The sequence below is a fragment of the Somniosus microcephalus genome, chromosome 9 (genome assembly GCF_052327205.1).
Source record: "Somniosus microcephalus isolate GS21.2 chromosome 9, FLI_Smic_1.0, whole genome shotgun sequence".
In the NCBI taxonomy this organism is placed as follows: Eukaryota; Metazoa; Chordata; class Chondrichthyes; order Squaliformes; family Somniosidae; genus Somniosus; species Somniosus microcephalus.
The window spans coordinates 247,022,278-247,040,611 of record NC_140995.1 but is presented as its reverse complement, the minus strand read 5'-3'; the positions used below and the strand labels follow the sequence as shown (position 1 = coordinate 247,040,611).

At 54.1% G+C, this 18,334-nt stretch overlaps 1 protein-coding gene across 1 annotated transcript in view; it reads right to left on the bottom strand.

The window, feature by feature from the left end:
• Positions 1-18,334, bottom strand: part of LOC147113195 (equilibrative nucleoside transporter 1-like) — a 181,968-nt gene that overhangs the window by 31,045 nt on the left and 132,589 nt on the right. The gene's annotated exons all lie outside the window — the stretch shown is intronic.

Here is an 18,334-nt window from a genome sequence, read left to right as displayed (position 1 = left end):
ATCAGCTGATTAGTTGACAGCTTAAAATGCGCTATAAAAGCTCCCCACCTCACAACTGTTCACTTTACAAGTGCAGAAGCTGTTGCTTACTGCATTTGGAAGTCAGATTGAGCTTTATGCAAGTGTTTGGAGTAAACTTTCCATCCAGTGTCACCTCATTGGAACAACCTCACTCCCCATTGACAGATCGCTCTGTCATCTCACGTTCGCCTGCTACCTATTCCAACAGCATCAGTACCCTTTATACTCTCTCACCTTGGTCCTCAGAATCCCACCACGATCAGCCCCAACACCAGCAGCACCAACAACAACACCAACCTTCTCCGCAATCACCTGATGCTGCACAGGACAGAGGGCACAAGCACCCATGCACATTGCTGCCCGGGAGGCCAGGGATGGCCTCACCATGGCCAGATTTACTTCACTTGACGCTGTACACCCTGGCTGCCACATGATGCGCCAGGTTGGCACTACCCCACACCAACACCATAAAGCATCCCGACAATGACCAAGCCATTCCTTTCACATTCACCACCATTGTGGGGGGTTCCATTATGTTTCACCATTCACTGCAACTCACTAGGCCACTTCCAAAGGTGCACATAAACCTGTCCAAGAACGCAAAGTGTTGAAAATAAAGTTTTCAATGTTTGACAGCACATTAACAGAAACTTTACTTGAACATTGGATAAAACACCCAAGTGCCTACCCTTGTGTGCTGTTAGTTGGTATGATTGCACTAAGATGAGGGTGAGTGTGAGGGCTGGCTACTGAGATGGGGATGTGATAATGTAGATGGAGAGGGATGGGTGGATGTGGTTTGAGTAAGGATGTGCAGGAGTAGGGGAGGGAAGGCAGAGTGATGGGGATGTAAGGAGATGTACAGGAGGATGAAGGTGAGTGTGGCTTTGTACTAATGTATTGTGATGTAATGAGATCATTGAAAGGTTTGTGCCACTGCACCAGGTCTTCCTGACCACATCCCTGCTTGGGTCCTCCTCTGCAATGTGCAACCGGGCACAGCATTGAGGGGCTGCAAACACTGACAATCACACACAGAGGTGCAGGGCTGCACTCAGGCTCTCCCATGACTCCCTCCATATGCTTACGCAGGGAGGTCCTCTTCCCTTCCCATGGGCAGAAGAGACCTCCCCAGAGACCAGGTAGAACACTGACAGCACAAATGTCAAACTAAATTTGGCCGTGGTCCCTGTGAGGAAACCGGCAGATAACACGTCATGAATTTTGTCACCAGACCCACTTCCTCTAATTGGCCCGGGAAATGCACTGGGCCGGGCTTAACAAGCCCTATTAACATAAATTCATTTTAGTCAGCGAGATGGAGCCAGCAGTGGGGCCGTGGCCCACCACCAACACCGCCCGCACCAGACCCGCTGAGGTGAGCAAAATCACAGCCTCTCATCTGTCTCTCTGTCTCTCTCTCCTTCTCTCTCTCTGTCTCTCTCTCTCTGTCTCTCTCTCTCCCCCTCTCTGTCTGTCTGTCTCTCTCTCTCTCTCTCCCTCTCTCTGTCTCTCTCTCTGTCTCTCTCTCTCTCTCTGTCTCTCTCTCTGTCTCTCTCTCTCTCTCCATGTCTCTCTGTCTCGCTCTCTCCATGTCTCTCTCTCTGGCTCTCTCTCCATGTCTCTTTCTGTCTCTCTATCTCTCTCCATGTCTCTCTCTCTCTGTCTCTCTCTCTCTCCATGTCTCTCTGTCTCTCTCTCTCTCCATGTCTCTCTCTCTGGCTCTCTCTCCATGTCTCTTTCTGTCTCTCTCTCTCTCCATGTCTCTCTCTCTGCCCCAATTCAATTCAATTCAAATTGCTTTATTGGCATGACAAGGTACATCTTATGTTGCCAAAGCACCGAAAAAACATGTATGGTTGAACACATAAACACAGATCTATCCATACAGTGTATAAACAGATATATCCCTGTGTGTATAAATATACACTCATATAATATGCATATAATCTTTTCTTAGGTTTAGTGGTTGTCCCTCTGCTTATGGCAAGCTGTAACATAGTTTGCCGCTAAAGTTACGCAATTTCTCTGTTCCCCTAATAGGTATGGGAGTTTTTGGTCATCATTCACATTTTTGAATTCAGGGCATATTCTTATGAATTTTGGGTAGAAATTCCCCCTTATGTCCTGATAGTTTCCACAAGTTGTGAGGGAGTGCATCTCTGTCTCCACCACTCCCCGACTGCAGTGAGAGCATATCCTGTCCTCTCTTGGCAGCCAGGTCTGTCTGTGTCTGCCTTTTTCGATGGCCAGGCTATGCTCACTAAGTCTGTACATAGTCAAGGTTTTTCTCAATTTGCTATCTTTTACCGTGGTCAGGTATTCAGCCATGTTGTATTGTCTGTTTAGGGCCAAATAGCAATTGAGTTTGTTTTGGGTTTTTGTTGTTTCTGTCCAATAGGTCAGATATTTTTCCTTTTGTTCAGTGACAATTGTGTTGGGTCGAATTCTCTTTGCTAGGATGTCACTGTCCTGGAGCTGGTTATTATTAGTAGTGTTAGTAGTTACTTTACTGAGTCCCAGGACTAGTTGACTGAGGGGATTCTTCTCTATGATCATCTCTTGGCATTTCAGGGCTTCATAATGATAGCAGTGGGGGTTGCTCATTTTTAGGTGTTTCCAAAATTTGGTGGCTCTTTTTTGGATATTAATTAGTAGTGGATATTGGCCTAGTTCTGCCCTGCATGCATTGTTTGCGGTTTTCCTCTGAGTCCGGAGGATACTTTTACAGAATTCTGCATGTAGGATCTCAATTGGGTGTTTGTCCCATTTTGCAAATTCTTGTTGTGTTAGCGGACCCCACACCTCATTGCCATAGAGTGCAATTGGTTCAATTACTAATTTAAAAATTTTGAGCCAAATGCCAATTGGGATTTCTATTTGGATTGACTTTTTAATGGCATAGAAAGCCCTTTTTGCTTTCTCTTGCAGTTCATTCACAGCCAGATGAAAATTTCCCGTAGAACTGATTTTTAAGCCTAAGTATGTGTAGTTTGTAGTTTGTTCAATTTTAGTTGCTCCTAATGTGAAGTTTATTCTGGGTCCCTGATGTCTGGATCTTTGCTGGAACACAAGAACTTTTTTTTTTTTTGGGGTTTATTGTCAGGGCCCAGGTCTGACAGAACGACTCTAGCAGATCCAGGTTCTGCTGTAGACCCTCCTCAGTTGGTGAGAGCAGAACCAGGTCATCTGCATAGAGGAGGAATTTAACCTTGGAGTCATATAGTGTGAGGCCAGGTGCTGTAGATTGTTCAAGTAGTTTTGCCAATTCATTTATGTAAATATTAAAGAGTGTCAGTGAGATGGGTGAGCCCTGCGACACGCCACGCCCCTGTGAGAAGTATTTTGTTTGTTTGTCTCCCATTTTAACTGCAATAAGTAAGGCGTAATTCCTTGTTTTCTGGTTGTCTGTGTTTTTGGTTTGATATTTTTCTGAGTTTTTTCCTAATGTTACTCTCTATCTCTGTCTCTCTCTCTCTGTCTCTCCCGGTCTCTCCGTCTCTCTGTCTCTCCATGTCTCTGTCTCTCTCTCTGTCTCTCTCTCTTTGTCTCTCAGTCTTTCTGTCTTTCTCTGTCTTTCTCTCTCTTTGTCTCCCTCAGTTTCTCTGTCTCTCTTTCTCTCTCTCTTTTTCTCTGTCTCTCTCTCTCTGTCTCTTTCTCGCTCTCTTTGTCTCACTCTCTCTGTCTCACTCTATCTCTCAGTCTTTCTCTCAGTCTCTCTCTCTGTGCCACAGTCTGGTTGCCAACTGGTGCCAGCTTGTAGAAATATTTCCACCCGGAGAGCAATGACAAGGAAATGATTTTTCCAAAGGAATGAATTCCAGTGTCTGAGGCCAGCATGGCATCAATAGCGCTGTTATTCAGTTTGTTATTTTGAAATGATCCCACAGAACCCAGCCACCCCCTCCCTCGCCACATCCCCTCGACAGGAACACTCAACCCATCAATTAAAATACATCTTTCACACGTCCCTGTGGCGAGTACAGCCTCAGATTTTAATCTATTCCAGAGTTCCTAAAATCTAATGCAAGGGGGGGTTTGTACTGACTGACTGGGATCGGCACAGCTCTCACCGTACCTCATCACCCCTCCCTCGCCTCATCGCACCTCCTCTCCCCTCCCTCACCTCATCGCAGCTCATCGCCCCTCCCTCACCTCACCGCACCGCATCTCCCCTCATCTCCCCTCCCGCACCTCCGCTCCCCTCCCTCACCTCATCGCCCCTCCCTCACCTCACCGCACCGCATCTCCCCTCCCTCACCTCACCGCATCCCCCCTCCCTCACCTCATCGCACCGCATCTCCCCTCCCTCACCTCCACTCCCCTCCCTCACCTCCCTCACCTCCTCTCCCCTCCCTCACCTCCGCTCCCCTCATCTCCCCTCCCTCACCTCCGCTCCCCTCCCTCACCTCATCGCACCTCATCTCCCCTCCCTCACCTCCGCTCCCCTCATCGCACCTCATCTCCCCTCCCTCACCTCCGCTCCCCTCATCGCACCTCATCTCCCCTCCCTCCCTCTACTCTCTCATCACCCCTCCCCTACCACCCCTCCCTTACCCTCCGCTCCCCTCATCGCACCTCCCCTCCCCTCCCTCACCGTCCACTCCCCTCCCTTACCCTCCGCTCCCTCCCCACCCTCAACGTCCACTCCCCTCCCTTACCCTCCCCTCCCTCCCCTCCCCTCCCGCTCCCCTCCCTTAACCCCTCCCTTCCCCGCACCTCCCTCCCTCCCTCCCCTCCTCTCCCTTTCCCTCCCCCTTCACCTCCACTCCCCTCATCTCCACTACCCTCCCTCCCCTCCCCTCCCGCTCCCCTCCTCTCCCCTCCCCTCCATTCCCCCTCATCTCCCCTCCCCTCCCGCTACCCTCCCTTAACCTCTCCTCCCTCCCCTCCCTTCCCTCCCCTCCCCTCCCGCTCCCCTCCCCTCCCCTCCCTTACCCTCCCCCTTCACCTCCACTCCCCTCATCTCCACTACCCTCCTCTCTCCTCACCTCATCTCCCCTCCCCTCATTCCCCTCCCCTCCGCGCCCCTCATCTTCCCTCCCTTCCCCTCCCCTCCCTTCCCCTCCCCTCCCGTGCCCTCCCCTCCCTTCCCCCTCACATCCCCTCCCCTCCCTTGCCCTCCCCTCCCTTGCCCACCCCTCCCTTCCCCCTCACATCCCCTCCCCTCCCTTGCCCTCCCCTCCCTTGCCCTCCCCTCCCTTCCCCCTTGCCACCCCTCCGCTCCCCTCCCTACTCTCCCCTGTTCCCCTCTCCTCATCTCCCCCCTCATTTCCCCACCCAATATCCCAAAGTCAATGAGGTACTTTTTGAAGTGTGGTCACTGTTGTAATGTAGGAAACGCGGCAGCCAATTTACGCACAGCAAGCTCCCACAAACAGCAATGTGATAATGACCAGATAACCTGTTTTTTAGTGTCCTGGGATCTTTTACGTCCACCTGAGAGGTTCATCGTCTCATCATATAGATTGATGATGGAGGGTGCTACCGAATCCTGGCTCATGGAGTCTCACTGCAGTGCTCTTAAAGGCCCTCTGATCATTAAAGAGCACTGCCTCCATTCAGAGGCCAGCCGTGGGCCAGTGGGTAGCACTCTCACCTCTCAGTCAGGGTCAGTACTGAGGGAGTGCTGCACTGTCGGAGGGGCACTACTGGGGGAGCGCTGCACTGTCGGAGGGGCAGTACTGAGGGAGCGCTGCACTGTCGGAGGGGCAGTACTGGGGGAGCGCTGCACTGTCGGAGGGGCAGCACTGAGGGAGCGCCGCACTGTCGGAGGGGCAGTACTGGGGGAGCGCTGCACTGTCGGAGGGGCAGTACTGAGGGAGCGCCGCACTGTCGGAGGGGCAGTACTGAGGGAGCGAAGCACTGTCGGAGGGGCAGTACTGGGGGAGCGCTGCACTGTCGGAGGGGCAGTACTGAGGGAGCGCTGCACTGTCGGAGGGGCAGTACTGGGGGAGCGCTGCACTGTCGGAGGGGCAGTACTGAGGGAGTGCCGCACTGTCGGAGTGTCAGTACTGAGGGAGAGCCGCACTGTCGGAGTGTCAGTACTGAGGGAGCGCTGCACTGTCGGAGGGTCAGTACTGAGGGAGAGCTGCACTATCGGAGGGGCAGTACTGAGGGAGCACTGCACTGCCGGAGGGGCAGTACTGAGGGAGCGCTGCACTGCCGGAGGGTCAGTACTGAGGGAGAGCTGCACTGTCAGAGGGGCAGTACTGGGGGAGCGCTGCACTGCCGGAGGGTCAGTACTGAGGGAGTGCTGCACTGTCGGAGGGCAGTACTGAGGGAGCGCTGCACTGTCGGAGGGTCAGTACTGAGGGAGTGCTGCACTGTTGGAGGGTCAGTACTGAGGGAGCGCTGCACTGTCGGAGGAGCAGTACTGAGGGTGTGCCGCACTGTCGGAGGGGCAGTACTGAGGGAGTGCTGCACTGTCGGAGGGAGTGCTGAGGGAGCGCTGCACTGTCGGAGGGGCAGTACTGAGGGAGCGCTGCACTGTCGGAGGGTCAGTACTAGGGGAGCGCTGCACTGCCGGAGGGTCAGTACTGAGGGAACGCTGCACTGTCGGAGGGGCAGTACTGAGGGAGCGCCGCACTGTCGGAGGGCAGTACTGAGGGAGCGCTGCACTGTCAGAGGGTCAGTACTGAGGGAACGCTGCACTGTCGGAGGGCAGTACTGAGGGAGTGCTGCACTGTCGGAGGGGCAGTACTGAGGGTGTGCCGCACTGTCAGAGGGGCAGTACTGAGGGAGTGCGGCACTGTCGGGGGGGGCAGTACTGAGGGAGCGTTGCACTGTCGGAGGGTCAGTACTGGGGGAGCGCTGCACTGTCGGACGGCATTACTGAGGGAGCGCAGCACTGTCGTAGGGGAGTACTGAGTGAGTGCTGCACTGTCGGAGGGGCAGTACTGAGAATGTGCTGCACTGCCGGAGGGGCAGTACTGAGGGAGCATTGCACTGTCGGAGGGTCAGTACTGGGGGAGCGCTGCACTGTTGGAGGGTCAGTACTGAGGGAGCGCCGCACTGTCGGAGGGGAGTACTGAGGGAGTGCTGCACTGTCGGAGGGGAGTGCTGAGGGAGCGCTGCACTGTCGGAGGGGCAGTACTGAGGGAGCGCTGCACTGTCGGAGGGTCAGTACTAGGGGAGCGCTGCACTGCCGGAGGGTCAGTACTGAGGGAACGCTGCACTGTCGGAGGGGCAGTACTGAGGGAGCGCCGCACTGTCGGAGGGCAGTACTGAGGGAGCGCTGCACTGTCAGAGGGTCAGTACTGAGGGAACGCTGCACTGTCGGAGGGCAGTACTGAGGGAGTGCTGCACTGTCGGAGGGGCAGTACTGAGGGTGTGCCGCACTGTCAGAGGGGCAGTACTGAGGGAGTGCGGCACTGTCGGGGGGGGCAGTACTGAGGGAGCGTTGCACTGTCGGAGGGTCAGTACTGGGGGAGCGCTGCACTGTCGGACGGCATTACTGAGGGAGCGCAGCACTGTCGTAGGGGAGTACTGAGTGAGTGCTGCACTGTCGGAGGGGCAGTACTGAGAATGTGCTGCACTGCCGGAGGGGCAGTACTGAGGGAGCATTGCACTGTCGGAGGGTCAGTACTGGGGGAGCGCTGCAATGTTGGAGGGTCAGTACTGAGGGAGCGCCGCACTGTCGGAGGGGAGTACTGAGGGAGTGCTGCACTGTCCGAGGGTCAGTATTGAGGGTGCGCTGCACTGCCGGAGGGCAGTACTGAGGGAGCGCCGCACTGTCGGAGGGGCAGTACTGAGGGAGCGCTGCACTGTCGGAGGGTCAGTACTGAGGGAGTGCTGCACTGTCGGAGGGCAGTACTGAGGGAGCGCTGCACTGTCGGAGGGTCAGTACTGAGGGAGTGCTGCACTGTTGGAGGGTCAGTACTGAGGGAGCGCTGCACTGTCGGAGGAGCAGTACTGAGGGTGTGCCGCACTGTCGGAGGGGCAGTACTGAGGGAGTGCTGCACTGTCGGAGGGGAGTGCTGAGGGAGCGCTGCACTGTCGGAGGGGCAGTACTGAGGGAGCGCTGCACTGTTGGAGGATCAGTACTAGGGGAGCGCTGCACTGCCGGAGGGGCAGTACTGAGGGAGCGCTGCACTGTCAGAGGGACAGTACTGAGGGAGCGCCGCACTGTCGGAGGGCAGTACTGAGGGAGCGCTGCACTGTCAGAGGGTCAGTACTGAGGGAACGCTGCACTGTCGGAGGGCAGTACTGAGGGAGTGCTGCACTGTCGGAGGGGCAGTACTGAGGGTGTGCCGCACTGTCGGAGGGGCAGTACTGAGGGAGTGCGGCACTGTCGGGGGGGGCAGTACTGAGGGAGCATTGCACTGTCGGAGGGTCAGTACTGGGGGAGCGCTGCACTGTCGGACGGCATTACTGAGGGAGCGCAGCACTGTCGTAGGGGAGTACTGAGTGAGTGCTGCACTGTCGGAGGGGCAGTACTGAGAATGTGCTGCACTGCCGGAGGGGCAGTACTGAGGGAGCATTGCACTGTCGGAGGGTCAGTACTGGGGGAGCGCTGCACTGTTGGAGGGTCAGTACTGAGGGAGCGCCGCACTGTCGGAGGGGAGTACTGAGGGAGTGCTGCACTGTCCGAGGGTCAGTATTGAGGGTGCGCTGCACTGCCGGAGGGCAGTACTGAGGGAGCGCCGCACTGTCGGAGGGGCAGTACTGAGGGAGCGCTGCACTGTCGGAGGATCAGTACTGGGGGAGCGCTGCACTGCCGGAGGGTCAGTACTGAGGGAGCGCTGCACTGTCGGAGGGGCAGTACTGAGGGAGTGCTGCACTGTCGGAGGGGCAGTACTGAGGGAGTGCTGCACTGTCGGAGGGGCAGTACTGAGGGAGTGCTGCACTGTCGGAGGGGCAGTACTGAGGGAGCTCTGCTCTGTCGCAGGGGCAGTACTGAGGGAGTGCTGCACTGAGCCTTGTTTTCAAATCCCTCCATGGCCTCGCCCCTCCCTATTTCTGTAACCTCCTCCAACCCCAGAACCCTCCGAGATATCTGTGCTCCTCCAATTCTGGCCTCTTTCGCATCCCCAATTTTAATATCTCCACCATTGGCGGCCGTACTTTCAGCTGCCGAGGTGCAAAGCTCTGGAATTCCCTCCCCAAACCTCTCTGCCTCTCTCCTTGTGCGCTAATGGATCTCTGGTTGAAACTTGTGAGTTTTGGCACCAAGCACAGGCTCAATCTCAGCCAGATTCTCACACGAAGACTCAGGCTACACAAATTGCTGCCTGTTACCCCGGCAACAGTGGTATCACCTTCAAAAGCAACAAAAGACCCGCCAAAAGACACATTAGCAACAGCGGCAGTGAAAGACTCGGGTTTTGTTTGGTAGGTACGAGCTCTCCCGCAGAGAATCCCACGGTCCCACATACTGCCGACACTGCCAATCCCGGCCTGCACCCCCGAGCACTTCAGTACGTGTGTCACAGCACTACACACTGCCAAAGACAAAAGCATCCGGCCCATTCCCACTCAGCCTAACACGCCATTAACCCCTTCCTGGCATCGGCTAGGCTGGACCAATCAATGAGAGAGAGAAAGGGAGAAAGAGAGACGGAGAGACAGAGAGAGAGACAGACAGAGAGGGAGACAGAGAAAGAAAGAGAGAGACAGACTGAGAGAGAGACAGAGAGAGACAGAGAGAGAGAGAGAGAGGGAACGAGAGAGTGAGACAGCGAAAGAGACAGACTGAGAGAGACAGAGAGAGAGAGACAGAGAGAGAGACAGAGAAACATGGAGAGAGAGACATGGAGAGAGAGGGAGAGAATGAGAGAGAGTCATAGGTGTAAAGTCTGTGGGTTGTGCAGTTAATAAATACACAGACTTCAGAAGTAACAAACAAACAGGTCTTTACTATTCGAAGGTCCGGGCGAATCTGCCCCAGCAATCCTGCTACAACACTTATATACTGGTGTGGTCACTATCGGTATTACAGTATACAGAAGCCAAACAAATAGTGCCACACCTAAAGTAGTTCCCTTAAAGGTGAACGGTTACATTCAATAGTTCCCTTAAAGGTAGACGGGTACATACACTACAATCCTCCCTTTTTAGCTTATTACTTACAGAGTCTCCGTTAAACATACATATCTTCAACTTCCTATAAAACAAATTACAGATATAATCTCGGTGGAGTCAATGTCATATAAAACAATTTACAAATATAATCTCGGTGGAAACAGTTCACAGGTTCAGTCTCTGCGGAAACATTTCATAGATTCAGTCTCTGATCTTGACTCGTTCCGAACAACATTTCTTTGGTGTAGCCGGTTCACCTGGCTAGCGTGACTCCTCCATAGCCTTTTTCTTGACGTAGCAGCTTGAACTTTCGTCCTGTTGAACCAGCAGTGCGGACTTTTACAACCAACTGGCTGTCTTGACATTTTCCAGTTTTCCAACTGATTTAGCTCCTTTCGTAATGTCCCGCCTGGAATGGTAGAAGTGCTAATATTTTAGACAGTTATTATCTTCTGCTTCTTCTTTTTCTTTTCTGCCTTTTTGAAACTCTCGGAGCTCCTTTCTCGGCTGCCAGCTGTAGCGCCACCAATTCTCTATGTTCCTTAGACCTTAAGTGCTTCATCCGGATTTCAGCACTTTGAGAGTTTTCATCACAAGCTGGGCAGACCACATCCTCGTAATATTCAGTGTCACTCAACAGGTCATGGTAATATTCGGGTTCGTCCTGAGTTAGGCCCGCTAGAGAGACTTCTTCTTCCTCCTCACCCGTCTGGACGTTAGCTGACGGTGGTTCCTTCCCTAAACATCTTTCTTGAAAAGCCTTCTTCATGCATTCATATTCATCCCGCTCTTCCTGGGTTATCTGCCATTCCTTCACGACGGACCTCATTTGTGAGTTCAATACCTTCCTTTCCATCGGTAATTGCGTTATCAGGCTATTTAACCCTTCTACTGAAGTAACGGTTTCCACATTCTTCTGTTCACCTTGACGTGATTCAACGTACTTTTGGCATCCTTGTAAAATTTGTATTGCCACCTCAGCTATCTCCGTGACTTTTGAGAGCTCCGAACTCGTTCCCCCTGAAGATTGAAGCTCGTGTTCAGATTGTTCCCCTTGCAGAGTCTTGTCCTGCAGCATATGAAGGAGTTGGCTGACCGTTAACTCTTCCCTGGGAACACGGTGGATCAGAGTCTTCTCCATTTCATCCACCTCTTTCTCCAATACTTCCACCTTACGTTCCTCTTGAACTTTGGCTTTCAGCGCTCGGAAAAGTTGCGTCCTGATGCTCTCTAGTTCATGTTCAGGGACCATTCTTACAGTGTCCTGTTCTTCCACTGAAAGGATTCCCAGTTGAATCTGTTCCTCAAGTTGTTGAACCTCGGTCATTGCCGCCTCATATTTGTCTTGGGTGTCCTTCAATGTTTTTATAAGTTCTTGGACATCCTGTCTTTCATGCTCTGCCATGATTTTCACCTCTAATTTCTCATCTATGGATGGAGCTTCTATCGATGAGTCTGTCTTGGCCTTGAGCTCATCAAGAATTTCCTGCAGCCTTTGGACTTCTTGCTCATGTTCAACCTTTAGTTGTTCATAAGCTTCTACTGAAACTAGCTTTTCGGAGGTTGCCGAGTTAACCCCCTCCAGAATTGTAGCCTGGGCCTGTTCATACTGTTCTTTCAACTTCTCACACTCTGCTTGTAAGGAGTCGTAGAGAAGAACTGGAATAAAATCCTGGCTCCCTGAAGATTCCTCTTCCTTTGGTTCATTCTGTAAATATTCTAGTTCCTGAACAGCATCAGGGGAATGTGATTGGTATTTGACCACGATGGCTCTATGGTCGCTCTCTGCTTGAGCTAGCTGTCTCTGTAGTCTTTCCAGGTTCTCCCATTCGGTGTCCCAGAACTTTTCCATATTTTTCATCTCTTGTATGAGACGGTCACTCAACTGTTCTAATTGTTGTCGTACTTTGACATAAGTTTGAGTCCGAACTCGGTGTTCTTCCGTCGTGGATGAATCCTTTGCTTGAACAGGCTCAGAATTCCCTGTCAACCTGGAGTTCTGCTCTGCAGCTTTATTCTTCTTGGTAACATAAGTCCTTCTGCATGTCTGCGTTTCCTTCCCCATCGTCGGCAAGTCCCTTTTAGCCTTGTCTTCCATATTTGCATTGGTCTTATCGTCATCCATTTCAGAATCTGAGCTGATAGCTTGCACCGAGTCCTCCCTCATTATGGCTTTTAGGTAGTGCCATTCCATATCTATTTTCTTAATCCACTCCCGTCCTAGAAGTGGTGGTCCTCCTTCAGGTACTACGTACAAATTCATTCTTGGGTGTTCTTTACCCCTATCTCTCACCTTGACTCTTATTTTCCCCACGGGGTATACGTTATGCCCCGTGTATGTCTGTAATACGAACTTGGTATTTCTTAAAGGTATGTGAGAGAATAGCCGGTGGTAGTCCCTTCGGTTGATGACTGATAGAGCTGATCCAGTGTCCAGCTCCATTCTTACTTGGACTCCAGCTATTTTTAGTATGACCCAGGTGGCCTGTAGATCTGTTTCTTTACCCACATTGTGGATTCTCAGACTACCCAGCTCCTGGTTGTTTGGGTCTGAGTCTGAATTCTGTTCGTCTGAACTCTTCTCAGCCACCTTGTGTACCTTGTTGTACTTTTCTTGTGGTGGCTTCCTTTGATTATTGGTCTTTTTCCCGGACCGGCATACCTTCGCGGTGTGACCCAGTTTGCCACATTTCCTACACTCTTGGTTCTTAAACCAGCATTGATTCTGGTCATGCGTTGTCTTCCCACAACGGTAGCATTTTGTTGTGCTTGAAGTAATTTGGTCCACCCCGAGTGCTGCCGCCTTTAGTTGCATTTCCGCCGTTCCTTTCGCTGCTGCTTCATGCGATGCAGCTATGAGGACAGCCCTGTCCAGTGTGAGGTCGTTTTCTTCCAGTAGTCGCTTCTGCGTTCCTTCTTTGGACAATCCGCATACGAACTTGTCCCGCAGTGCCTCTGTCAGATTCCCTCCGAACTGGCAGTATTTCGCCAGCCTACGCAGCTCGACCAAGTATTCCGCATTGCTTTCGTCTTTCTTCTGCGTTCTTGCGTAGAATTTGAATCGTTCAGCCAGCATCAGCGGTGTGGGGTTCAAGTGGTCCTTCAGCACAGCCACAATCTCTTCGAAGGTCTGATCCGCTGGTTTATTTGGTGCTATTAGATGCTTCAAGAGCCCGTATGTTTTTGCCCCCATCGAGTTTAGCAATGTTATCGCCTTGTCGTCTTCCTCTATTTTGTTGGCTTCGCAATAGATCTCTATGCGTTCCACGTACGTGGCCCAGTCTTCTATTTCAGAATTAAAGTCGTTAATATTCCCTCGCTTAGGCACCTTTCTTCCCTTGGGAGCAGCACCAGTATTTCTTTAAGTATTCTTATTCACTTGTTTGTTTCTAAGATGGCGGTTTTCCCGCGAAATCGGCGGTTTCCCGCTCTTCCCTTCTCTCCCCGCCCACTTCAATGGCGGTATGTCAATCAAGATGGCGGTTTTCCCGCGAAAATGGCGGTTTCCCGCTTCTGGCGTCTTCTCCGCCTAATGGCGGCTTCCCGCGTTTCTTCCCGGTGGAAGGGGTACGCTTCCCCCAGAGCGGACAGGTTCAGCCGCTGGCTGGCTACCGCACAGCTCCCCTTACTCGGCTATGTCTTTTCCTCCCGCCCGCATGGCTCTACCGGCGCTGGGTACACCCCGTTAACGGAGGACAGTTCAGCCGCTGGACTGGCTCTCGCGCAGTCTCTCTCTCCTTACCCGGCTCTGTCGCTCTCTCACCTGCACGTTCGGTGTTACCGGCCCTGGGTACCCCATTGGTGGAGAACAGCTCAGCCGCTGGACTGGCTCTCGCGCAGTCTCTCACCCCGTTTTCGGCTGTGTCTCTCACCCACTCCCGCACGTTCGGTTTTGCCGGCTCTGAGTATCCCGTTGGTGGAGAACAGCTCAGCCGCTGGACTGGCTCCTTGCAGTCTCTCTCTCCGCACCCGGCTCTCACCCGCACGGTTCCCGTTTGCCTCCCCAGCCCTCTCGCAGACCGGTGTTTCCCTCCCCGGCTGCGGCTGGGTTTCTCTTCCCGCGCCTACTCACAGGCTCAGCGCTTCGTGGCTGCGGTCGCTGCCCGGATTTTTCCCGCCGATCGCGGTCCGGCTGTCACCCGACGCCGTTGGACCCAACTTTTGGCCGGCACAGCTCCCCCTCGACCGAGGTCGAGTGCTCTGCCCTTATCCTCCGGATACTTCTACACCTTCCCCTACTCACAGTCTCTTCGGCCGCCTTGTTTCTTGCTGGTCGGCTCAGTCCGCACCGTGGCAGAAGGGTAGTCAGTGCCTGTTGCTGATACAGCTTTTGTTGTTAGTCTTCCTGCTTTCTGTTGTTGCAGCCTCGTGTTTTCTTTTGGTAGCACGACGAGGGCGGTTGTCTCTCTTCGACGCTCTTCGTTGCTTTTGGTAATCTTGCCGCAGGGTACGATCGGACTCGTCGCCACTGTAAAGTCTGTGGGTTGTGCAGTTAATAAATACACAGACTTCAGAAGTAACAAACAAACAGGTCTTTACTATTCGAAGGTCTGGGCAAATCTGCCCCAGCAATCCTGCTACAACACTTATATACTGGTGTGGTCACTATCGGTATTACAGTATACTGAAGCCAAACAAATAGTGCCACACCTAAAGTAGTTCCCTTAAAGGTGAACGGTTACATTCAATAGTTCCCTTAAAGATAGACGGGTACATACACTACAATAGGGAGTGCTGCACTGTCGGAGGGGCAGTACTGAGGGAGCGCCGCACTGTCGGAGGGGCAGTACTGAGGTAGCGCCACACTGTCGGAGGGGCAGTACTGAGGGAGCGCTGCACTGTCGGAGGGGCAGTACTGAGGGAGCGCCGCACTGTCGGAGGGGCAGTACTGAGGGAGCGTTGCACCGTCGGAGGGGCAGTACTGAGGGAGCGCTGCACTGTCGGAGGGGCAGTACTGAGGGAGCGCCGCACTGTCGGAGGGGCAGTACTGAGGGAGCGCTGCACTGTTGGAGGGGCAGTACTGAGGGAGTGCTGCAATGTTGGAGGGGCAGTACTGAGGGAGCACCGCACTGTTGGAGGGGCAGTACTGAGGGAGAGCTGCACTCTCAGAGGGGCAGTACTGAGGGAGTGCTGCAATGTTGGAGGGGCAGTACTGAGGGAGAGTCGCACTGTCGGAGGGGCAGTACTGAGGGAGCACTGCACTGTCGGAGGGGCAGTACTGAGGGAGCGCCGCACTGTCGGAGGGGCAGTACTGAGGGAGCGCTGCACTGTCGTGGGGCAGTACTGAGGGAGCGCTGCACTGTTGGAGGGGCAGTACTGAGGGAGCGCTGCACTGTCGGAGGGGCAGTACTGAGGGAGCGCTGCACTGTCGTGGGGCAGTACTGAGGGAGCGCTGCACTGTCAGAGGGGCAGTACTGAGGGAGTGCTGCAATGTTGGAGGGGCAGTACTGAGGGAGAGTCGCACTGTCGGAGGGGCAGTACTGAGGGAGTGCTGCACTGTCAGAGGGGCAGTACTGAGGGAGCGCTGCACTGTCGGAGGGGCAGTACTGAGGGAGTGCTGCACTGTCGGAGGGGCAGTACTGAGGGAGTGCTGCACTGTCGGAGGGGCAGTACTGAGGGAGCACTGCACTGTCGGAGGGGCAGTACTGAGGGAGCGCCGCACTGTCGGAGGGGCAGTACTGAGGGAGCGCTGCACTGTCGTGGGGCAGTACTGAGGGAGCGCTGCACTGTTGGAGGGGCAGTACTGAGGGAGCGCTGCACTGTCGGAGGGGCAGTACTGAGGGAGCGCTGCACTGTCGTGGGGCAGTACTGAGGGAGCGCTGCACTGTCAGAGGGGCAGTACTGAGGGAGTGCTGCAATGTTGGAGGGGCAGTACTGAGGGAGAGTCGCACTGTCGGAGGGGCAGTACTGAGGGAGTGCTGCACTGTCAGAGGGGCAGTACTGAGGGAGCGCTGCACTGTCGGAGGGGCAGTACTGAGGGAGTGCTGCACTGTCGGAGGGGCAGTACTGAGGGAGTGCTGCACTGTCGGGGGGGCAGTACTGAGGGAGCGCTGCACTGTCAGAGAGGCAGTACTGAGGGAGCGCCGCACTGTCGGAGGGTCAGTACTGAGGGAGTGCTGCACTGTCGGAGGGGCAGTACTGAGGGAGCAGTGCACTATCGGAGTGGTTGCCTTCTCAGGTGGATGTAAAAATCCCACAGCACTGTTTGAAGAAGAGCAGGGGAGTTATCCCCAGTGTCCTGGCCAATATTTACCCCTCAGTTAACATCACTAAAACTGGTCATTATCACATTGCTGTTTGTGGGAGCTTGCTGTGCAAAATTGGCTGCCATGTTTGCTATATTACAACAGTGACTACACTTCAAAAATACGTGGAATCACAGAATCATACAGCACAGAAGGAGGCCATTCGGCCCATTGTGCCTGTGTCGGCTCTTTGAAAGAGCTATCCAATTAGTCCCACTCCCCCATCTCTTTCCCCAGGGCCCTGCCCATTTTCCCCCTTCAAGTATTTATCGAATTCCCTTTTGAAAGTTACTATTGAATCTGCTTCCAGACAGTGCATTCCGGACCATAAAAACTCGCTACGGAAAAAGTGTCTCCTCATCTCACCACTGGGAAACAGCACTGCATACTTCCCTCCAGTCTAAGAAACAACCGTGCCCCACTGCATTCTGTCCGTCAGCGTGTTTCGAATCCACGCTGCCACTCTCCCTTTAATCCCATGGGCTTCAAACCTGATGGGGGTCTGGAATAGCCTGTCACCTCTGCCCCGCACAATCGAGAACATTTTCGTGCCCTGGCACCGACCCTTTGTGTGTCACTGAGTAATCCTTGACATATCCAGACTGGCTGTCTGGCAGCCGCTCAGCCCCCTGTACTCACTGTCCATTCCAATTGGCGCTCATGATTCAGGCTGTTGGGAACCAGCGAGGGGAGAAATCAAGGGCTTTTCATTTCAGTTTTTCAGGAGGGCCAGTTCCGTGAAGTCAAACCCAGCCCTTGAACTCTTCGCTTGGGCTCTCAAAAAATGATGCCCACGCAATTAGCATCAGTTTGTCTTCAATCCCGAACCCACACTCGGTTTCCAATCAGTCCCATTCCCCTGTGTCATCTCTCTGAACGAGTTCTCCTCAGTCCCATTCCCCTGTGCCCTCTCCCTGAACGCTCTCCTCGGTCCCATTCCCCTGTGCCCTCTCTCTGAACGCTCTCCTCAGTCCCATTCCCCTGTGCCCTCTCTCTGAACGCTCTCCTCAGTCCCATTCCCCTGTGCCCTCTCTCTGAACGCTCTCCTCAGTCCCATTCCCCTGTGCCCTTTCTCTGAACGCTCTCCTCAGTCCCATTCCCCTGTGCCCTCTCTCTGAACGCTCTCCTCAGTCCCATTCCCCTGTGCCCTCTCTCTGAACGCTCTCCTCAGTCCCATTCCCCTGTGCCCTCTCTCTGAACGCTCTCCTCAGTCCCATTCCCCTGTGCCCTCTCTCTGAACGCTCCCCTCAGTCCCATTCCCCTGTGCCCACTTTCTGAACGCTCCCCTCAGTCCCATTCCCCTGTGCCCTCTCTCTGTACGCTCCCCTCAGTCCCATTCCCCTGTGCCCTCTCTCTGAACGCCCCCCTCAGTCCCATTCCCCTGTGCCCTCTCTCTGAGCACTCTCCTCAGTCCCATTCCCCTGTGCCCTCTCTCTGAACATTCTCCTCAGTCCCATTCCCCTGTGCCCTCTCTCTGAACGCACCCCTCAGTCCCATTCCCCTGTGCCCTCTCTCTGAACGCTCTCCTCAGTCCCATTCCCCTGTGCCCTCTCTCTGAACACTCTCCTCAGTCCCATTCCCCTGTGCCCTCTCTCTGAACGCTCCCCTCAGTCCCATTCCCGTGTGCCCTCTCTCTGAACGCTCCCCTCAGTCCCTTTCCCCTGTGCCCTCTCTCTGAACGATCTCCTCAGTCCCATTCCCCTGTGCCCTCTCTCTGAACGCTCCCCTCAGTCCCATTCCCCTGTGCCCTCTCTCTGAACGATCTCCTCAGTCCCATTCCCCTGTGCCCTCTATCTGAACACTCCCCTCAGTCCCATTCCCCTGTGCCCTCTCTCTGAACGCTCTCCTCAGTCCCATTCCCCTGTGCCCTCTCTCTGAACGCTCCCCTCAGTCCCATTCCCCTGTGCCCTCTCTCTGAATGCTCTCCTCAGTCCCATTCCCCTGTGCCCTCTCTGAACGCTCTCCTCAGTCCCATTCCACTGTGCCCTCTCTCTGAATGCTCTCCTCAGTCCCATTCCCGTGCCCTCTCTCTGAACGCTCCCCTC